At 37.4% G+C, this 18,300-nt stretch overlaps 1 protein-coding gene and 1 non-coding gene across 2 annotated transcripts in view; one reads left to right on the plus strand and one right to left on the minus strand.

The window, feature by feature from the left end:
* Positions 1–18,300, minus strand: part of LOC108577572 — a 69,006-nt gene that overhangs the window by 46,776 nt on the left and 3,930 nt on the right. The gene's annotated exons all lie outside the window — the stretch shown is intronic.
* Trnae-cuc lies at positions 18,160–18,231 on the plus strand. The gene has a single exon. It is a non-coding gene; the product is annotated as a tRNA-Glu (tRNA).

Below are 18,300 nucleotides of genomic sequence, written 5' to 3' on the forward strand. Positions count from 1 at the left end.
GCTGAGTTTGCGATACGTGATTTCTTCCCAAGTTTTGGGATTAATAATTAATCTAAGCAGTTTCTTCTCTAATTATTAATGGACGAGGAATAATTGGCAACCCTCGAAAATTAGATTAGATTAAAACTCTTTAATCCTTTCTGTTTCCTTTAATAGCGATTTATGGAATTAGCAAAATTCTCTCTATTGAGTTTACACGACCGAATTGAAATATTCTAATTCAGTAAAACATTTTACAAAATATCAAAAAAATTATTACATTTCAGATTCAACTTAATCTTCGACTTAAACACTTTTTCATTTATATCCTACAGATATCTTAGTAAAAAGTAAAGTAAAAACGATAACAATTTCGTTTCCACACATTTCTATATTTCGAAATTTGTTAAATATCTCTAACTCTCTTGCGGACCATAGTGTCTACTCGACGTGATCCTAAATAAATATATAAAAATAGAAAAGAAGATACAGTAAAATACGACGTGAAATAAAATACAGAAGAATACTAAAAATACAATTTAATTAAAGAAACAAACGTTGAACGTCAATAACATCGACAGCACGCAATCTACTCGGCGACTTTCACGTAGAAACGTAGTTAAGCGCGTAAACGGACAGAGTTCCTCGATGAGAAACCGCAAACAGACATAATGGGCCAAGATTTAGAGAGGAAGGTGTTTATCGGAGAGAAAATGTTGCGCGTTACCGGGACAATTTGCCCGGGAATATTACATAAATCTCGTCTGACCGCATAAATGGTTTTAAGAAATTCCTGATACTGACACGTCCCTTTCTGTTCTCGATCAAGCGGAAGAAAAATCTGCCGGAGGTGGTGCTTATTCTCAGGTTCCTCGGCGCCCGGCCAACCAGGATGTCATTACCATAATCGACCGAAACTTTGTAATTTCCCTTTCAACAGTCTACTCGATAACGTGGAAAAAAGGTACTTGACACGCGTCCGCGTTTCCACTGTCCAATTATCGACACTTTCCTACGCTTTGCAAGCCTTTTGGGCCTTCGTTTGTGTTTCACCCTTTCGAGAGTTTTAATCGTGGCTCGTTAGACGGTTAATCCTTAGGCAAATAATAATTTTGTGAGAAAAATGTATCGGTCGACATCGATCCATAGTTCAGAAAAAGAATTGTATTTTAACTGGAATAATTAGAAGAAGAGAAGTTATATTTTTTTGCTTCTATGTATGTAGCCTCATTTTTACAGTGAAAATGTGTGTAATTTTCGTTGTTAGAAATGCGTGCTAACTTGGCTATAATATTTCGTACACTTGCGTATTATACTCGGAGAAATTATAATTTTGAAACAAAATTGCGTCGATTTTCAATATCAAAGTTTGGCATAAAAGTGATTTCGTAAATATAGAGTTGTGCTTTCTTTTTAAATATTGAAACTTTGCATTGACACAAATGGCCAATATCTAGAACACCTTTTGTAACGTAAGAGAATTTATTTTAGCGTAATTTTGTCTCGAATCACTTTTAATAATTGAAACACAAAGCAATAAAAAAAATACAGCGTTCCATTAAATAAAGAAAATAGTGACTGAAATGGAAAAAGTGGCCAACACTTGCAACAAGAGAATTTATTTTTCCATAATTTTGTCTTGAATCACTTTTAACCCTTTGCACTCGAAGGCCCTTTTTTTCTATAAGGAAGTAGCCAAAATTGATGTAATTTTTCAAAACTAATATTTTTATCAGAAGTTGGTTCTTTCGAACTATTTCTCTGCTGAGATCTCTAAACATGTAATGAACGATTCACGAAGGTCCGTAGACCTGCTGTCTTGGAAAATATCATCCTTTGAGTTGCCTCTAATGGTAAATATATTGTCGCTTCTTAGTCGCCTCTCGAGTGCAAAGGGTTAACAATTAAAACGCACAGCGATAAAAGACAGTATAGCGCCTTGTTAGAGAAGACTTTGAAATGTTGTGTGTTTTCACCCAAGTAAAAAGTATTTACGTCAAATCGTGCAAACTTTGTGTACAATATTTTCCCGGATTATCGCAAATAAGAGAAATACTCGAGAAATGTGCAAACGAATAAAATATCCTACTTTATTATTATTATTACACGCAGAATGTTGCTAACGGTGGAAAAATGTTATGTCGACACTGTGAAGGAGACACATCACCTACGAATTTCAACAAGTAAAAGTGTAGACTTCGGCTTCCGTGCGGTAGGAATTTCATTTTCCAAGGGTGTACGCGAGAATAACTGGAATTCCGCGAGTGACGTTAATTCGCATAACTCTCGTACTTCACCGGTCGTGGTTTACAAGTGGAAGTATACCAGTTTTAACGTGCGTCGATCTTGAATCTTTCATGCAACAGCGGCTTCTGTAAACACGTGTAACGTGTCGTTAAAATAATTCAAAATACCATAGTTTCGTTGCACAGAGAAACTAGACGAAACGATGTTATCTAAAACGTACAAATTTCATTCGAATTGAGCGTGTAAAATAAACTGAAAAAATGGAATCGAAAAGTGTGTAAAATTGGTTAGGAAAATTGTATCTACAGAAAATACGAAAGTGAATATCGCCGTGAAATTGCCTATAAAAAATTGGTGGCAGCTGTACGTAAAAATAAAACGAGTATACTAATTTCAGTGGTAAAACATATCTGTTCGTCGAAAAAAAAAATTAAGAAAAATACGTTTTTGCGATCTGATTTTCGTGAACGAGAATGCTCAACGTTACTTTGTCTACTCTCGAGTACCATCGAGTGTACCGTTCTGTTTTTTGTTTTTTTTTTTTTTTCAGGAAAATTTCTACATTCCTAGAAAACTGAGTCGAGTGTCGTTGGTGGGCAAAAAGCTCGTCGTGAGTAATCAACGAATTTTTTCAATTTTCGAGAGTCCCTCCGCTGTGTAATGAGACACTCGTTTCCATTCGAATCCAGCACTTGCTCCAATTTCGAAACATATTCGGTATACGCATCTTACTCGACGAATGTACAAGAAACAATCATTGGTAATTTCATTTAAATGATCAATTGTATTTGTATGTATTCTTTATTTCGGCTTCGCTGCCGAGAAATTTGGGCTTGATTTTACATTAATTCTAATTGCACATTTCTGACTTACTCCATTCGTTTCCTTGGTTCCTTCTTGTCTTATTCCACTAACTTAATTTAATTTAACTTTAACTTCTTATCTATCCCTTTCCAGTTTCTCTTCCCTCCAATATTTATATTTCACTATTTCATTTTAATTAAAAAGTATTTTTAATACGTGCAAACTTAATCTTTTATTTTTTATATTAGCATGAAATTTTAACAATATTATGCAATTTAATTATTTCAAGAATTTTTAATTTATTTTAATTTATGCATGTGTGTGTAGGAATTATTTTTTAATTGATAAAGGTGGATTATAGATTAAATAATAAAGTGTTCCTGGGTGAATGAAAATAAAGCTTACAGTGTTAGATGAAGATGGTTTCATTTCAGAAGACTATTATGCTTAATTTCTGGAAATTCTATTATATTACCGTGCAATTGTACAATTAAGCCTGTGGAAATAAAAGAATCACAAATTTTCACGTTCTTAAGAGAAAGAAATTGCCAGTTAATAGGAAGTAGAACATTTCGTTTTCTTGTTTAAGTGAAAATCAGCACGGAATTACCATGTTTACCGTAGTAAATCGAGGAAATAAAATTTCACAGCTTGTCCCTGGAGCGTTCGCCGAGTGAAACTCTTTTTTGCCCGAACTTCGAAACACTTCTTTCGCTGATCCAAACAGTGGAACTTTTCTTGTAATGGGACTCCTGTGTTCCGACTGTGAAATTTTCCAACTAAACACCTAGCGAATACAGATAGCGAAGAATCGAGCAGCGTGACATTGCTGTTGGTAAACCGCACCGAGAGAGAATCGAATCTCGATGATTTCGAAATGCCTTTCTAAAGGGAGAAATTTGTACGTATATATTGTACGTTAATTCAATATCGTAACTTGACTGCGGATTTCGATGGATTTATGGAAAATTTCAAGGCAGAAAAATACACAGAACGCACATAACTTATTTCATTCATAAAAATATGAATTTGCATAAAAATCCGCAGTCTATTTATCACTGTATTTCATGATTATGCTATTACAAAGCAAAATTAATTCTCTGTACCAAATAAACCTTCCTTATAAAATTTCCTTATAGTTTGATATCTCTAAGATACGTCCACGAGGTTTCAAAGCTCAATTCTCAAAATTGACAGAGATATATGCCTTCAAAGGAAGCAGTTTCAGTTCAAACAATAGCCACACATCTACAGATTAAGAATACGTTTGCACTTTGTATTTTGGACAAGCACAACGTCTGATACCACCTCAGCCATCGGGAAGATACATTTCAAGGCTCTCTTGACAATGCTCCTATTTCACAACAAACAGACGTTTTCACTAGCAACAAATATTTTTGCAATCTCCAAAGATGACAGAATGAACACAGAAATTTGCACAAGGGTAAGTGTAGCACCTGCTTCGTTACAAATTTGCAAAAAAAATCAAGCTTCAGCCGTCACAGTAGCAAGACCCCTCTCGTAGATCTCCTCAATGCTCCTGCAATTTCCACGAAACCATGTTCAAGAGGGAACATTTCACTGCAACCTAGATGTCTCACGATCCCACCACAGCGATACTCTGACAGAAATCGCGATCCGCATCGATAAATGTACCGATCTGCGTCTATACACGTTCCTTCGCGTGTGTACCTTGACGCCTGGCCGATTTTACGAGGCCGACTATACCGGTTCCGCTAACCGTACGTGTGCACATGAGAATCTACGGCGGGCATGTCGAGGTTGATTGAACGCGAATCCTTTATCGACGCCGTCTGGCTGGCGTGCAACGGACGGCCCTAAAAGCCTGCCTCTCTCTTCTAACGAAAGAGAATACGCGAAAATTAGAAATCCCCGTCGGGCAGAGTGACGCCTGCCATTGACTGGCCAGCCTCTGCTAGCCCGCGAGCAAATATTTGGCCACGGTAGGCGGCTCGGGGCGTGTGGAAGCCGGCAAACGACGAAATAAGGACGAGAAGCCATTAGGCCACTATCTTGCTCCAAGAGTGAACGACTCGCTCGGGTTTAGTAGCCTCTTCTCTCTCTTTTTCAACCCTTCTCCGTGGAAAACGAGCGCCAAAGAGGTGAAACGAGATGAGGCCACCTCGCTGCCGGAATACCGCTGTAAAATATGCCCCGTTTTACATGATTCTCTCTTTCTCTCTTTTTCCCCTCTTTCGCCGTCGTCCAAAGGGTGCTAGGTATTATGCAACCGGGGGCGGGAAAAGCTTCGGTGGATGCTTTTCGGCGATTGTTCGCTGCGTGACGATTAAAATCGAGGATAAAATGTGAGAATTCTGCTGGGTTGGATGGATGACGAAGCTTGGGATCGGGTGGGAGCGTTTTGGAACGGTTTAAGGGTGCGGAGTGAGGGAAATCGTTTTGGGGAACTGGTTGAGTTGAATGTTTGTGAAATAACATATTGTGAAATAACACACTAATTGTAAGTCATGAGAAAGAAAAGAATTTTGTGGTGAATTGAGTCGTTTATTCTAGACTGATGTCGTGTAAGATATATTAAGGGATTTAATTGATTTCTTAATTTCTTCTGTATAGAGAAACCATACATATTGATTAGGTGTGTCTTACCAGGAAACCCATGATTTTGTCTATTAAACAAGCGAGGTATTTGAGAAGCTAAGCAAACGAGAAGAAAGAAGTTTGATTATAGAATTCAAATCTGTGCATTTTAGCAAAATTGGGGATTATTTCAGCATTACTTAGATTTCAAAGAAAAACTCCAATTCCTCCGCTGAAACCTTCTATCGAACAAAAACAGCCACCAAAAACAAATCTCCGCCTCGATACCTAAACAACTCCATCAAATTTTATTTCCCAAAAAACACAGTCCAATAAAATTTCTTCCTCCTTCTCGTCAATTATCCTTCACCGATACTCAACGGTAAGACGATTATTCCACGGTGTACATTAGCGCCGGTTAAACTAGAAACGTTCGTTTACATTCGGCAAGCAAATTTTCCTTCTGCCGGAAGATTGCTACGAAAGCAGGGCCGCGTTCCGAAAAAGTGATACCTAAAGAGAGGGAGCCCGCAGGATGCTGGCAGCAGGATCGTTAATGCGGAACACGATTTTAAGCGGGCTACTTCAGAGTCTAGGGTACGGGACGAGCGCATCTCGAGGTAATTAATGGTCGGGATAGAACCAACCAGACACATAGAGATCCGTTGCAGGTTGTACAGCTCGATAGATGAAGAGAGATCAAGAGCGATGCTGCACCAAGTGGGAACGCGAAGTCTCTTCCGTGAGCAAACCGATGAGCAATGTTGCGAATTCGAATTGTCATTATTGAAGCAACGGTTAACTGAGTTGCGATACGATTAAACTTCTGCCTCGCACTTCGGGAACGATTCGGCTACGCGCCAGACATTGACGTATGAACTTTATCGGCGAAATGAAACGTAGGAGAAATAAGAGAATCTGGGATTATTAGTCGAAATCGGTATTGAACAGATTGCTCGAATAAACTGCTTGTAGTTAGGATTGAATATTTCTAAACTGTGTGTTAAGTTTGATGTTGAGTAGATAATTATTTTGTTGAAGATATTTTCTAATTTATTTAGGTATTCGTGCTGTGAATTTTCTTTCAATTTTTTAAATTTGTATCTGGTATGTATACAGGGTAGGCTAAATGAAACAGGCATACTAAATGTCTTCCCTAGTTGTGATAGCAAGGAACAATTTTTGAAAAAATATAGTCATCTTCTTAATTAAATTAAGTATACAAATTTTCTCGCATTATTACAGCTAGAGAAAATAATTAAGTGACCTGTTTTGTGACTATTCTGTAGTTTAGTTCTACTTCCTTAAAAATTCAATTCCTATTAATTAATATCAATATTATCTATATTATCCTAATTATAATGCTACAACTGACAGAAGCAACGTGTGTGGAGATATTCAATAAACAAATAAATTGACAGATAATTTAAAATCATCTGTAACTTAACACTTTAATTAAGCGTTTCTCCAATAAGAGGAAATTTAATGCTAATATTATTGACTCTAAATATCAAATTTGTTCCACGAATAATCGCTAGAAAAATGTCTGAAAAATATTAGTGCTACGGAGATGCTCTTCTTCTTCGAGTAAATTAACACGAAGCTGAACTTGCTCAATAAGTAACTGCAGGCCACGGTTATCCTCGCCCTGTTAAATACTTTAATATAGTTAGTTCGTGTTAGAAATTCAAACTAATCTAGCCTTCGAGCTCTCCGCCTGTACTTCGTCTTATAACAAGAAACTATTACCGCGATATATCTTACCGTTGCGGTATAACATCGGACCATCACATTCTCTCATCTTGGGTTCCATCGAAATTTCAACGTTAATTTAGAAAAATACTGGGCTATAATTCGTCAGACGAGAATACACGGAAAATTGCAGCATTTATCAAATGGAAATTCCGAACCAGAAGCCACTATCCGCAAAATAAGCGTTTAAAAGCGGCTCGTTGCGCGAAACGAATGATTATTTGGAAAATTAATTACTGCAGGCTAGGGTAATAAAGAGTGTTATGAATATTAAATGCACGATTAAATATCAAATGCACAGAAATGCGGTGAAAATTGTGGGCATTTCATTTCCTGGCTTCAAACGGCTTCCGCTTTACCGCCATTTATCGTAACTACTGTTGTAAACAATGGTTAAACGATAAGTACTGTTGTTAAGGATTTTGTCATATATAGATTCTTTTCAAAAAATATATATTTAGCATTTTATAAGGTGGAAGGAAAAGTGTTATATCTGAAAATTTAACCCTTTCGTTACCAGTGGAACGCATACGTTCTGTTTGAGTACTCGAGCAAAAACTTACTTTAATAAAATTTACGATCCATTGCAGGTGTGACAATTGGTAGATAAATAAAAAGTTCTTAAAAACAATAGTTTGGTCACCGAAAGAGTTAAAAAAAATTTCAGATCACTTCCTATATTGTAACGCCCTTTTCTCCATTTTACAGAATGCTAAATATGTATATTTTTGAATGAATTAATCGAAGATACATGGACCTGAAGCATTCAATCAAAAATCTGAAAAACAAATAGGAATTACGAAAAAAAAGTTGAATCCTTGAACTTTTGAAGTCCAGGAACTTTTGTTACACACGGTACGAAACTAAGAACGATCCCGCGAATAAGAATCACAGCTATCGCTTGAGAATAATAATAATTCGTGACAGGAAGCGATCGTAAAAATACTCGTACGTTGGTTTAATCTACACATGGACGTTCGTTGCTCTCATTAATAATTCTGCGCTACGAGTAGCTTTAAAAATCACGAGGAATCGATAAAACGGAAGTAGTAAGACAGGGGAGTAGGGTGGAGAGACGAAGTTGAATCACCCTTGGCACGTGCGTCTTCTCGAAACTGATTTCTCCTATATACGAATTTCTGGTCACGTATATCAATGCTCATTGGCGTATTATAAAGTGACATTGATATCGAGCACGGGATGAGGACCATAATCATGCCTGGAAACGGACCTCTTCCTAGAATTATTCTACACCACTGTACGTGAGCCCCTGACTTACATTTCTCAATGCCACTTGGACGAAAACAACGTTTAACTTTCTCGCCTCGTCTTCGTTTTTTTAACCACCGAAAATATCGCAACGCTCGAGTCACTCTTTTTTTTTTTAAGGATTTAATTGAGAAGAGAATAAAATGATTATTTCAAGTGATAAAATTGAAAGTATATTTAATTTAAAGGGTACTTCCTTTTGACTCGGTCTGGAAAAATAGATTTAATATTTCGAGCTCTCTTTTATTGGAATTCATTTATCACATAATTATTCTAAGCTTTATCGTGTAATCATCAATATTTCCTTACTTTTTAAAAAACAAAAATTAATATATTACTCAGAAATTGTAAATCTTCCTTGCCTGTAATATTTTTCGCAAGAATGCTTCTCGAATAAAATTTAAAGTTATTTAGATAGCGATTGACACTGATCCTCAATTTGCATGCTTAGACGCAGAAAGTGTTTATCATAAAAATTTATGTAACTTTCTTGCGAGAGTGTCAAAATTGATTTGGTAGAAAATAAATTAGGAAATTTCAAAGAGGCGGACAATTTTGTTGGTGGATTTTTAAAGAAACTTTCCTCGACACGTTAAATCCACGTCTTTCAATTTACCCGTAAAGACGAAGAACACACTTTTTAATCAAGATTCGAATTTACATCGACACGTGCGTCATTTTCCTCGTTTATGGCCGTTTTCTTTTTTTTTTCTTGCTCGCGTCAGTTTAGATGCCGCGTGTATATAAAATATTACATCGAGATAACGGAAAGCTGCACACCAAGTTTTTTACTCACTTAGCACGCCCGATACTTCATGCAGCCATGGTGTGCAAGAAAAATGTTTATTGGAAAACATGAAAAATTGATATTCCGCGCGACAACTCTGGGAAGCTGTTAAAATACATCTCTGCGAAAAGCATATTCGACGTTGCGCCGAGCATCTTTGATACTCGTGCAAAATAGGAAAACGGAGGAAAAAGTAGCGAGGCGTGAAAATGCATCATCGTGTTAAGAAACATTTGTGCAGAAAATAACGCGCGTTAATCGAGATATTACGAACGAATATTAGTATTAGTACTTATTTAAAGTAAATTTTAATTTAGAATATATATATTAATTTGGAATAAATCTTAATTTGGAAAATGGAATAAAAAGTAATTCAAAATAAATATGGAATCAGTGTACAAAATAGATAAGAGAAATGAAGATACCTTAATATTCCCTTTATTATCAATTTCTTTCTAAAATACAACTGAAATAGATGTAAATAAAATTTCTATTTAAAAGGTCTACAAGAAAATGTACGTTGTCGTTCAATCTTAACTCAATCTCAGCAAAAACTTCGCTACTTCCGCTGTCTCTCGTGTTCTCGTAAGAATAATAAAAAAGAAGTTGATTCACTGAAAAGATACCGCGAAAATGGGACGCGCGGACATTTTCAAAGGCACAGAAGGAAGATGCAAACGTAAATGTGGCGAACTCTGAATCAACTTCATTTGTCGGGATTACCACGTTGAAATTGCTCTACATCCAGCATTGTGTTATACAATCGGTCCACGTGCCTGACATACGTGTTTATTTCGCCTGATTATGAATTTAGAGAGAGTAAACAATTGCAGCCGCGCTATAATCCATTGAGAAACGAATGCTCGACTTAATTATTAGATATATCGTTCACCATTGTAGCAAACTTGTATAAAGAAAAAAGAAAAATTCGTAGAAAATTCGAACGAAAAAAAATGAATTAAGTTGTTGAATAAATAAAAACGATGGAATTGATATTTGAGTCTACAACTTTCATTCAACGTTTACTACAATACTTGATTTAACATTATTCCTGTAGCAGACAAAATCATGCAAGTGGAAAAACGTCAGCGAGAAAAAGTCTCGGTACACCTCGTTAAAATTTATTTAGCGTTGTATACTTTCAACGGGGAAGCCGGAATTTGCTAACAATTAAACGAAGGGAAAAGAGATGAAACAAATTTCCGTACCTACAAATTCAGCAGAATGTCAGTAAACGAGTTAGTTTCTTGCTTAAAATTTCACTGAAAATATTGTATTCCCATAATGGAAAATATCAGTTTATATTAATCTTCGTTTCTTTAATTACAAAGAGATGAATGTGAACCATTTATCTTTGTACTAATAATAAATGTTACATTTCTAAATAAAATAACGCAAATATTTATTTCTTATTTTTCTCTGTTAAAATTATGCAACGCAAAATAAATTGTAACAAAGCGTACAGAGACTTTCTTCGTGGAGTGTGCATAATACAATGTACAACGTTGAAAGCTCAAATTTCCTTTCAGTTCTGCATAAAGCACCGCAAACACCTTCAAATTCGCATGATTAAATTTCAAAAATCGAATTAAACAAAAATGTCTCGATTAAGTTTGGTGTTTGCTTTAAGTTTAGAATTTTGTCATCAGGAAACTACTGAAATTGGACGATGAAGTAGACGACAATTGTAAACAACTGCCTAACCATGCGCATAACGCGTTTCCTATTCACAAGTTGGCATACGCTTCCTGCTCAGAATTTTTCCCGCAAAAGTCCAATATAGTTCCCGTGAATTGTGCCTCTGCACGATTGGTCCGTTTCGTTTCGACGCTCCGCAGTCAAAGGATTAGGAATGGAACCCTTTCTTTCTCCCTGATTCCTCGAAAGCATTTCAAACAAGTCTCAGAAAGTATCAGAGGACAATTTGGTAGAAAGGCGACAAAGGCGGCCGTGACAAATCCCAGAAGCGTGTGTGCGTCTTCGAAAAAGCGGATAACTGCGATAAAGTGAAGCTCATATGTTGGGATTACGCGGTTGCTCCCTTTTCATCCCTATCGAGCAAGCTTGACCTCGCTCTCGCGCGTTGCCACGATCCCCTCTTGGCTGTTTGCAGAGCACCGTGCAATGGGCATCAGACACGGAGACACGTATTTTCTCCACTGCGAGTACAAACTTTGCGTGTATATCTCTGCGTATGTACGCGTCTGCCTCTATGTGGCCTGTGTGCTGTGTGCATAGGCCTCTGTTATTGCTACGTTTTCGACGTTTCTGTGCGATTATGTATCCTTAGCCCGAGGAACGGCTGAGGCACGACACAGTCGAGTAACAGCCTCTCTGTCTCTCTTCGCGACACACCACGTATGTATAATTCTGGTTTCGTAATGGCGGGCACACGCCAGTGCTGTTGCAGTGATACATTTCCTCGAGATACGAATTACGACGGAGAGTGTGCTGCATTTATAACGGCCCCGCGTTACGTTCAATCCGGTAATACAATCTCTAGGCATTTAATAAAATTGAGATAGGAGAGATTGCTCTCGGTTCTGTTTCCATTTGTCATTTCGATTTGCCGTGCTGCAGATTAGCTGGGTTTTAAGATTGTTCGGTGGTGGGAGTTTGTGTGGGGATTGGCAGATGTTTGATAAAGTTGACGGTAGATGAAGATTCATGGGTGGATAGTGGATTTTTAGACAAATTGGTAATTGTATGAATGTAATTGGAAAAATTGAAGATAAACGGGTGATTGTTTCATTAGTGAGGGGATTTTGGGTTTATTTATGTATTGTGCATTCTGTGTATCTTTGTGCCTCCAAATTTCGTACGAATGCACGAAAGTCTGCAGTTTGTTCATCGGTATTGAAGTTTTATTATTTAGTATTTCATTACTAATAAATTAACACAAAAATACGTATCTTCGAAACCAGAAATATTTGTTTAAAAATAGTTTCCGAAATTTGTTTAAAAATTGTCCTTTTAATTATCCTAATTTTATTTCTTCTTATCTGTTACCGCTCCATTTCAAATATATTTCTATTGGAACTGTAAAATTGACGTAACTAATAGTTTCTTTCAACGAGTCAAATGGACGTGCACAAGTAAGTACGTATGATACTCCTTTCAATTTATAGCATAAGAGATTTACACACCACTAAAAATATTTTGGAAGAATTAACTGCCACGAAGAAGAATCGTGTAAAACGAATAAAAACAAAATACCAAAGGTTTTTAATCTTTTCCCTTGGACCATAAGGTTTCCCCGATAGCAATAACGGCCACCGAATGCGTTAGAAACCAGTGATGTTCAAAGTAACAGTGCACTTTGTTGATTATGCAGCGGCTGGCAGGCAGAACGTGCAACGAAGAAAGAGATTTTTAAAAACACGTGCTCGTGCGTGGTTTTCATAAGAGAGCATGCTTACGAATGGTAACGCCTCGTCGACTGTATTGTGCGATGGACTTTATTAAAGTCGTACGCGCATATCACCGTGCCCATGTTCATACTCGAGGCAACCACGCGCGGAATTTCTGAATACATCTAATTCGAGGAATTTTGCATACGACTGGAGAGATTTTTTGTTTTTTATTTCAATATACTGCTATGATTGTCAATTATTAGAGTAAATCCGCTATTTTTCAGAGTAGATACTGCTCACAATAAACAATACTTTATTTTCGTTAATTAAAATAAATAAAAGTGCGTAGAGTGAATTGAAGCTCTAATTAAAATTAAAAAAAGTTTCTTAATTAATACCTCTAAGTAGAGGTAATACATATATATATATATAATGTGCGAAGCAATTTTTTGGCCATATCAAATCGCCATTACTTTTAGAAAATTAACCTGCGAATAGTACCATCCTGTATTTTTAACGCCCCTCGCATATCTTTAACATTGATTTTACAATTACGCTTCCGCCGCATCGTATATCACTTCTTCGTGATAAGAGAGACATAATTCAAAATATTTTAAATCTCGTGGCAAGAGAATTTCTCTCGTAACCAAGCAACGATTGAACAGAGTAATTACAAAATTTGGCTCGTCTAAAATTTGTAAATAATCAAACTTTCAATATTGAACGAAATAATTAAAAACTTTGGTACTCCTAAAATTTAGAAATAATCGAACTTTCAATACTAATTTTAAATACACTTTTCAAATAAAATATGACGAGTAATGGAGAAGATGGGTGTATACCTACTCAGTTTCCTCATTACAATCCTAAGAAATTCTAAGTTAATCGAAACCTAAAATTTTCGCCAGGAAAAAAAAAACAAAAAATCCATAAGAGACATCGACGTCATACAAGAAGAATCCCGAGTTTCGGGCGCGAATAGACAGCGGAATACCAGTCGGAATTCGGAGTAAACGTCAGAACGTTCCGAAAACCGCTATAATTCCCCGTATCGTCATCGTCACTCAGCGTTCTCCGTCCGGATGCAAGGACAAATCCTTGGCATTCGTGGCTCGAGCGGTCTGTATCCAGCAGGTACCTCTCGTACGACGCTCGTGAGTCATGCTATGCGAACGGTGGCATCGCATTCGCATGCAGGGATACCTCCCGGCAATTTCAGCGGAGCTCGAAGAGGGAGGTCGGGATTGCCGACATTGTAAACACGCCTATTAACTCGTGCACACGCGAGTCAAGAAACGCGTACGGGCAAAGCGTGTACAGCTAACGCGCGTAATCTCGTGCGGCGCTTTGTGACCACGATGTATCATGCGACCGCGGAACCCACTCTCTGACATAATGCAGCTTTACCGGTGGGATTTTATGCTTTAAAGGAACTTGCGCTGAGATTGTCATTTGTGACAGAGAGAATTGAATTTCTTTTTATTGGAAATGGGTTATTGAGATGAAATAGGCTTTGTAAACTGTTAATATTCTGTTTATTATCGGACTCAGAGGAAACGTCTTTACTCTTTCAAATGCTCTAACGTACTGTTCCTGGACACCCAAAATGGGAAAGTTGGGGTCCGCTTATACCTACTGTAGAGGGGTTATTTATAGGGGTGGAGAAATATGTTGAGAATGTGTAATGACGTTTTGTTTGCGCGGAGCGTTTGTTCCCGTGTGAGATGAGGTTGCAAATTGATCGAGGTGTGGGACACGGTTGCAGTAGCAGGAAAAGAACTTTTATATCGTTGAACGGTGATTTTTATTTCACTGTTTATCTTTGAAACTTGAATGCACACATTGTTGCAGTCTCTATTCTCGAATGCAACATCGATGGAAGCACTATTTCGAATGCAAAACATTGTTTTACGTGTTACTTTTGAATGCAACATTGCTTGAAGCGTTATATTTGAACGCAAACATTGTTCGAATCTCTATTTCTGATTGCAACATTATTAGAAGCGTTATTTCAAACGCAAACATTATTACAAGCACTACGCTTCAATGTAACATTGTTGCAAGCGTCGTTCTCGCTTGTAACATGGTTAACTCGTATTATTTTCGCTATTATTATTCGCTCGCGAAAATTGCACATTTTTTATTGTTTCGACGTTACTTGTAATGTAGGTAGTGAAATAAAGTTTCTGCTTCATTTTTAAGTACTTTGATTATAGAATAAGTAGCGTTTCTTGTTAAATAACAATTTAGAGGATTGTTTATGATTATTGCAAGACTTAAACAATATTATCGTACGCTTTAACTTCATAAAACAGCTTCATAAATTAATTTTGCAATGAATTAACCATTGCATTCGATAAATTAGTCGGAAATTGTTAATAATTTTTATAAACAATTAGAAAAATTAATGTTCTTTGCGTGTGAATTACAGATGGACCTTCCAGGACCCCATGAAATACCAGGAAACGACTTAAACATCCGGAAACACGAAGAAATGCAATTATTTATGAATAAATCATTTATTTATTGTAAAATTATTGTTTAAAATGTATATTACAAAAGGTTACAATATACCAGTATTGTTTTACAGCATTTTACACTCTATTTACTGCTCCCTTACACTCCAAATCCATTTGTTTTTGCAAAAAACCCATTGTTTAAACAAATTCCCGTTGCAAAAGTGAATAAATTAATGGCAGAAACCACCAGGAATGCGTTTTCATCGACAAAATCGAAAAAATCCCGAAATTCGAGCGAAAACTACGAAAATTAAGGTAAGAATTCGAAAATCGCGCGAAACTACTCGTTCGGTGCTAGAGTCCTCGAGAATTCCTGGAATTTACGTCATTTCTCGGAAATGACCAAATTTCCAAGAATCGAGGCGATTCCAAGAATTGACCAATGAGCCTCCGAAAATTTCAGTTCTCGAGAATTCCTGGAATTTTCGTCATTTCTCGGAAATGACCAAATTTCCGAGAATCGAGGCGATTCCAAGAATTGACCAATGGGTCTTCGAAAATTTCAGTTCTCGAGAATTCCTGGAATTTACGTCATTTCTCGGAAATGACGAAATTTCCGAGAATCGAGTCACTTCCAGGAATCGACCTCCTATCATATCATGTTCGCCTATTAGAAAGTCGATTTTCAGCCAAAGGGCCCTCGAAACTTTCAGTTCTCGACGATTCTTGGAAATTTCGTCGGTTCTCGGAAATGACCAAATTTCCGAGAATCGAGGCGATTCCAAGAATTGACCAGTGGGCCTTCGAAAATTTCAGTCCTCGAGAATTCCTGGAATTTACGTCATTTCTCGGAAATGACGAAATTTCCGAGAATCGAGGCGATTCCAAGAATTGACCAGTGGGCCTTCGAAAATTTCAGTCCTCGAGAATTCCTGGAATTTACGTCATTTCTCGGAAATGACCAAATTTCCGAGAATCGAGGCGATTCCAAGAATTGACCAATGGCCCTCGAAACTTTCAGTCCTCGAGAATTCCTGGAATTTTCGTCATTTCCGAGAAATGACGAAATTTCCGAGAATCGAGGCGATTCCAGGAAGCGACCTCCTATCACATCATGTTCGCCTATTAGAAAGTCGATTTTCGGCCGAAGGGTCTTCGAAAATTTCAGTTCTCGAGAATTCCTGGAATTTACGTCATTTCCGAGAAATGACGAAATTTCCGAGAATCGAGGCGATTCCAGGAAGCGACCTCCTATCACATCATGTTCGCCTATTAGAAAGTCGATTTTCGGCCGAAGGGTCTTCGAAAATTTCAGTTCTCGAGAATTCCTGGAATTTACGTCATTTCCGAGAAATGACGAAATTTCCGAGAATCGAGGCGATTCCAGGAAGCGACCTCCTATCACATCATGTTCGCCTATTAGAAAGTCGATTTTCGGCCGAAGGGTCTTCGAAAATTTCAGTTCTCGAGAATTCCTGGAATTTACGTCATTTCCGAGAAATGACGAAATTTCCGAGAATCGAGGCGATTCCAGGAAGCGACCTCCTATCACATCATGTTCGCCTATTAGAAAGTCGATTTTCGGCCGAAGGGTCTTCGAAAATTTCAGTTCTCGAGAATTCCTGGAATTTACGTCATTTCCGAGAAATGACGAAATTTCCGAGAATCGAGGCGATTCCAGGAAGCGACCTCCTATCACATCATGTTCGCCTATTAGAAAGTCGATTTTCGGCCGAAGGGTCTTCGAAAATTTCAGTTCTCGAGAATTCCTGGAATTTACGTCATTTCTCGGAAATGACGAAAATTCCAGGAATTCTCGAGGACTGAAATTTTCGAAGGCCCATTGGTCAATTCTTGGAATCGACTCGATTCTTAGAAATTTGGTCATTTCCAAGAAATGACGTAAATTCCAGGAATTCTCGAGAACTTTTGCGCCTTTCGAAAAATGCACAATGTTGCAAAACGAGAGATCGCGCTTTCAACTTTGTTGCCGGGAGCCGCTCCCGAAAATTGCACATTGTTGCAAACGGCGCGTCGTGCAACAATGTGCAATTTTCAGGAGCGACGTTCGGCAACAAAGTTGCAAACCCAGAACTCGTTTGCAACATTGTGCAATTTTCGGGGGCGACTCTCAGCAACAAAGTTGCATGCGCGATCTCCCTTGTTTGCAATTTTGTGTCGCGCGCGCGAATCGCGAAAAAATAACAATGTTGCCAAGCGCGTAGGCGGAAGACGAACACCTGACGCATCTGGTGGAACCTTAGTGTCTTTGTCTAAAGGAACGCGGAGACATTTTCGTCTTCACTTGATTATTTCTATAGGGTGTTGTTAGAAATAATCCAACACTTTTTCAAGGAATACGTGCTGCTTGAATTGATTTTTGTTCATTTTTGGTGGATTTGGTGGGTTTAGAGGATTGTTTATTAAGTGTGGTAATAATGATTGTATAGTTGATGGAAGAAATATAGAGAGGTTGTGAAATCGGTTATGGGTTTAAAGTTTGTGCTTGATGGAAGAGCTGTAGAGAAGTCGTAGGTCATTGTTTTAAGTGGAAATATCAATAGATCTAGCTATATGCAGGGAAGTACGCGTTTTTTAGAAGGTATCCAAATTTTAAATCACAAATGCTGAGTGAAAGACGTGAATCATCGGACAGTTGACGATTTTAGAGGCTAAATGGAAACTGTGATTGGATCTGTGAATGATTTAAACTTAACATTCGTCTAACAGATCTAAATAATTTGAAAATTTTTGTAAAAAGAAGATTATAATGGATTGCCCGATGAAAATTATTTGTAAATATATTTCTAAGATTTTTGGAATTATTAAAAATAGGAATACTGTTCGAATATGTTTCACGACGGAAAATTAATCTCACGTGTTCGTTTACTGTATGTTAAGTGAAAAATGAAAAGCTACCGTTGCTCCTGTTTTCTATTACTTCATATAATCCGGTATGGTCTAGTGGCTAAAATACCTGGCTCTCACCCAGGAGGCTCGGGTTCGATTCCCGGTACCGGAATTTCTCTTTTCGACGTGAAAATTCAAGCGAAACGACAATTTTTAATTTTACAAAACTGATACAGTGCCT

The sequence above is a fragment of the Habropoda laboriosa genome, unplaced genomic scaffold (assembly GCF_001263275.1).
Source record: "Habropoda laboriosa isolate 0110345459 unplaced genomic scaffold, ASM126327v1 scaffold578, whole genome shotgun sequence".
In the NCBI taxonomy this organism is placed as follows: Eukaryota; Metazoa; Arthropoda; class Insecta; order Hymenoptera; family Apidae; genus Habropoda; species Habropoda laboriosa.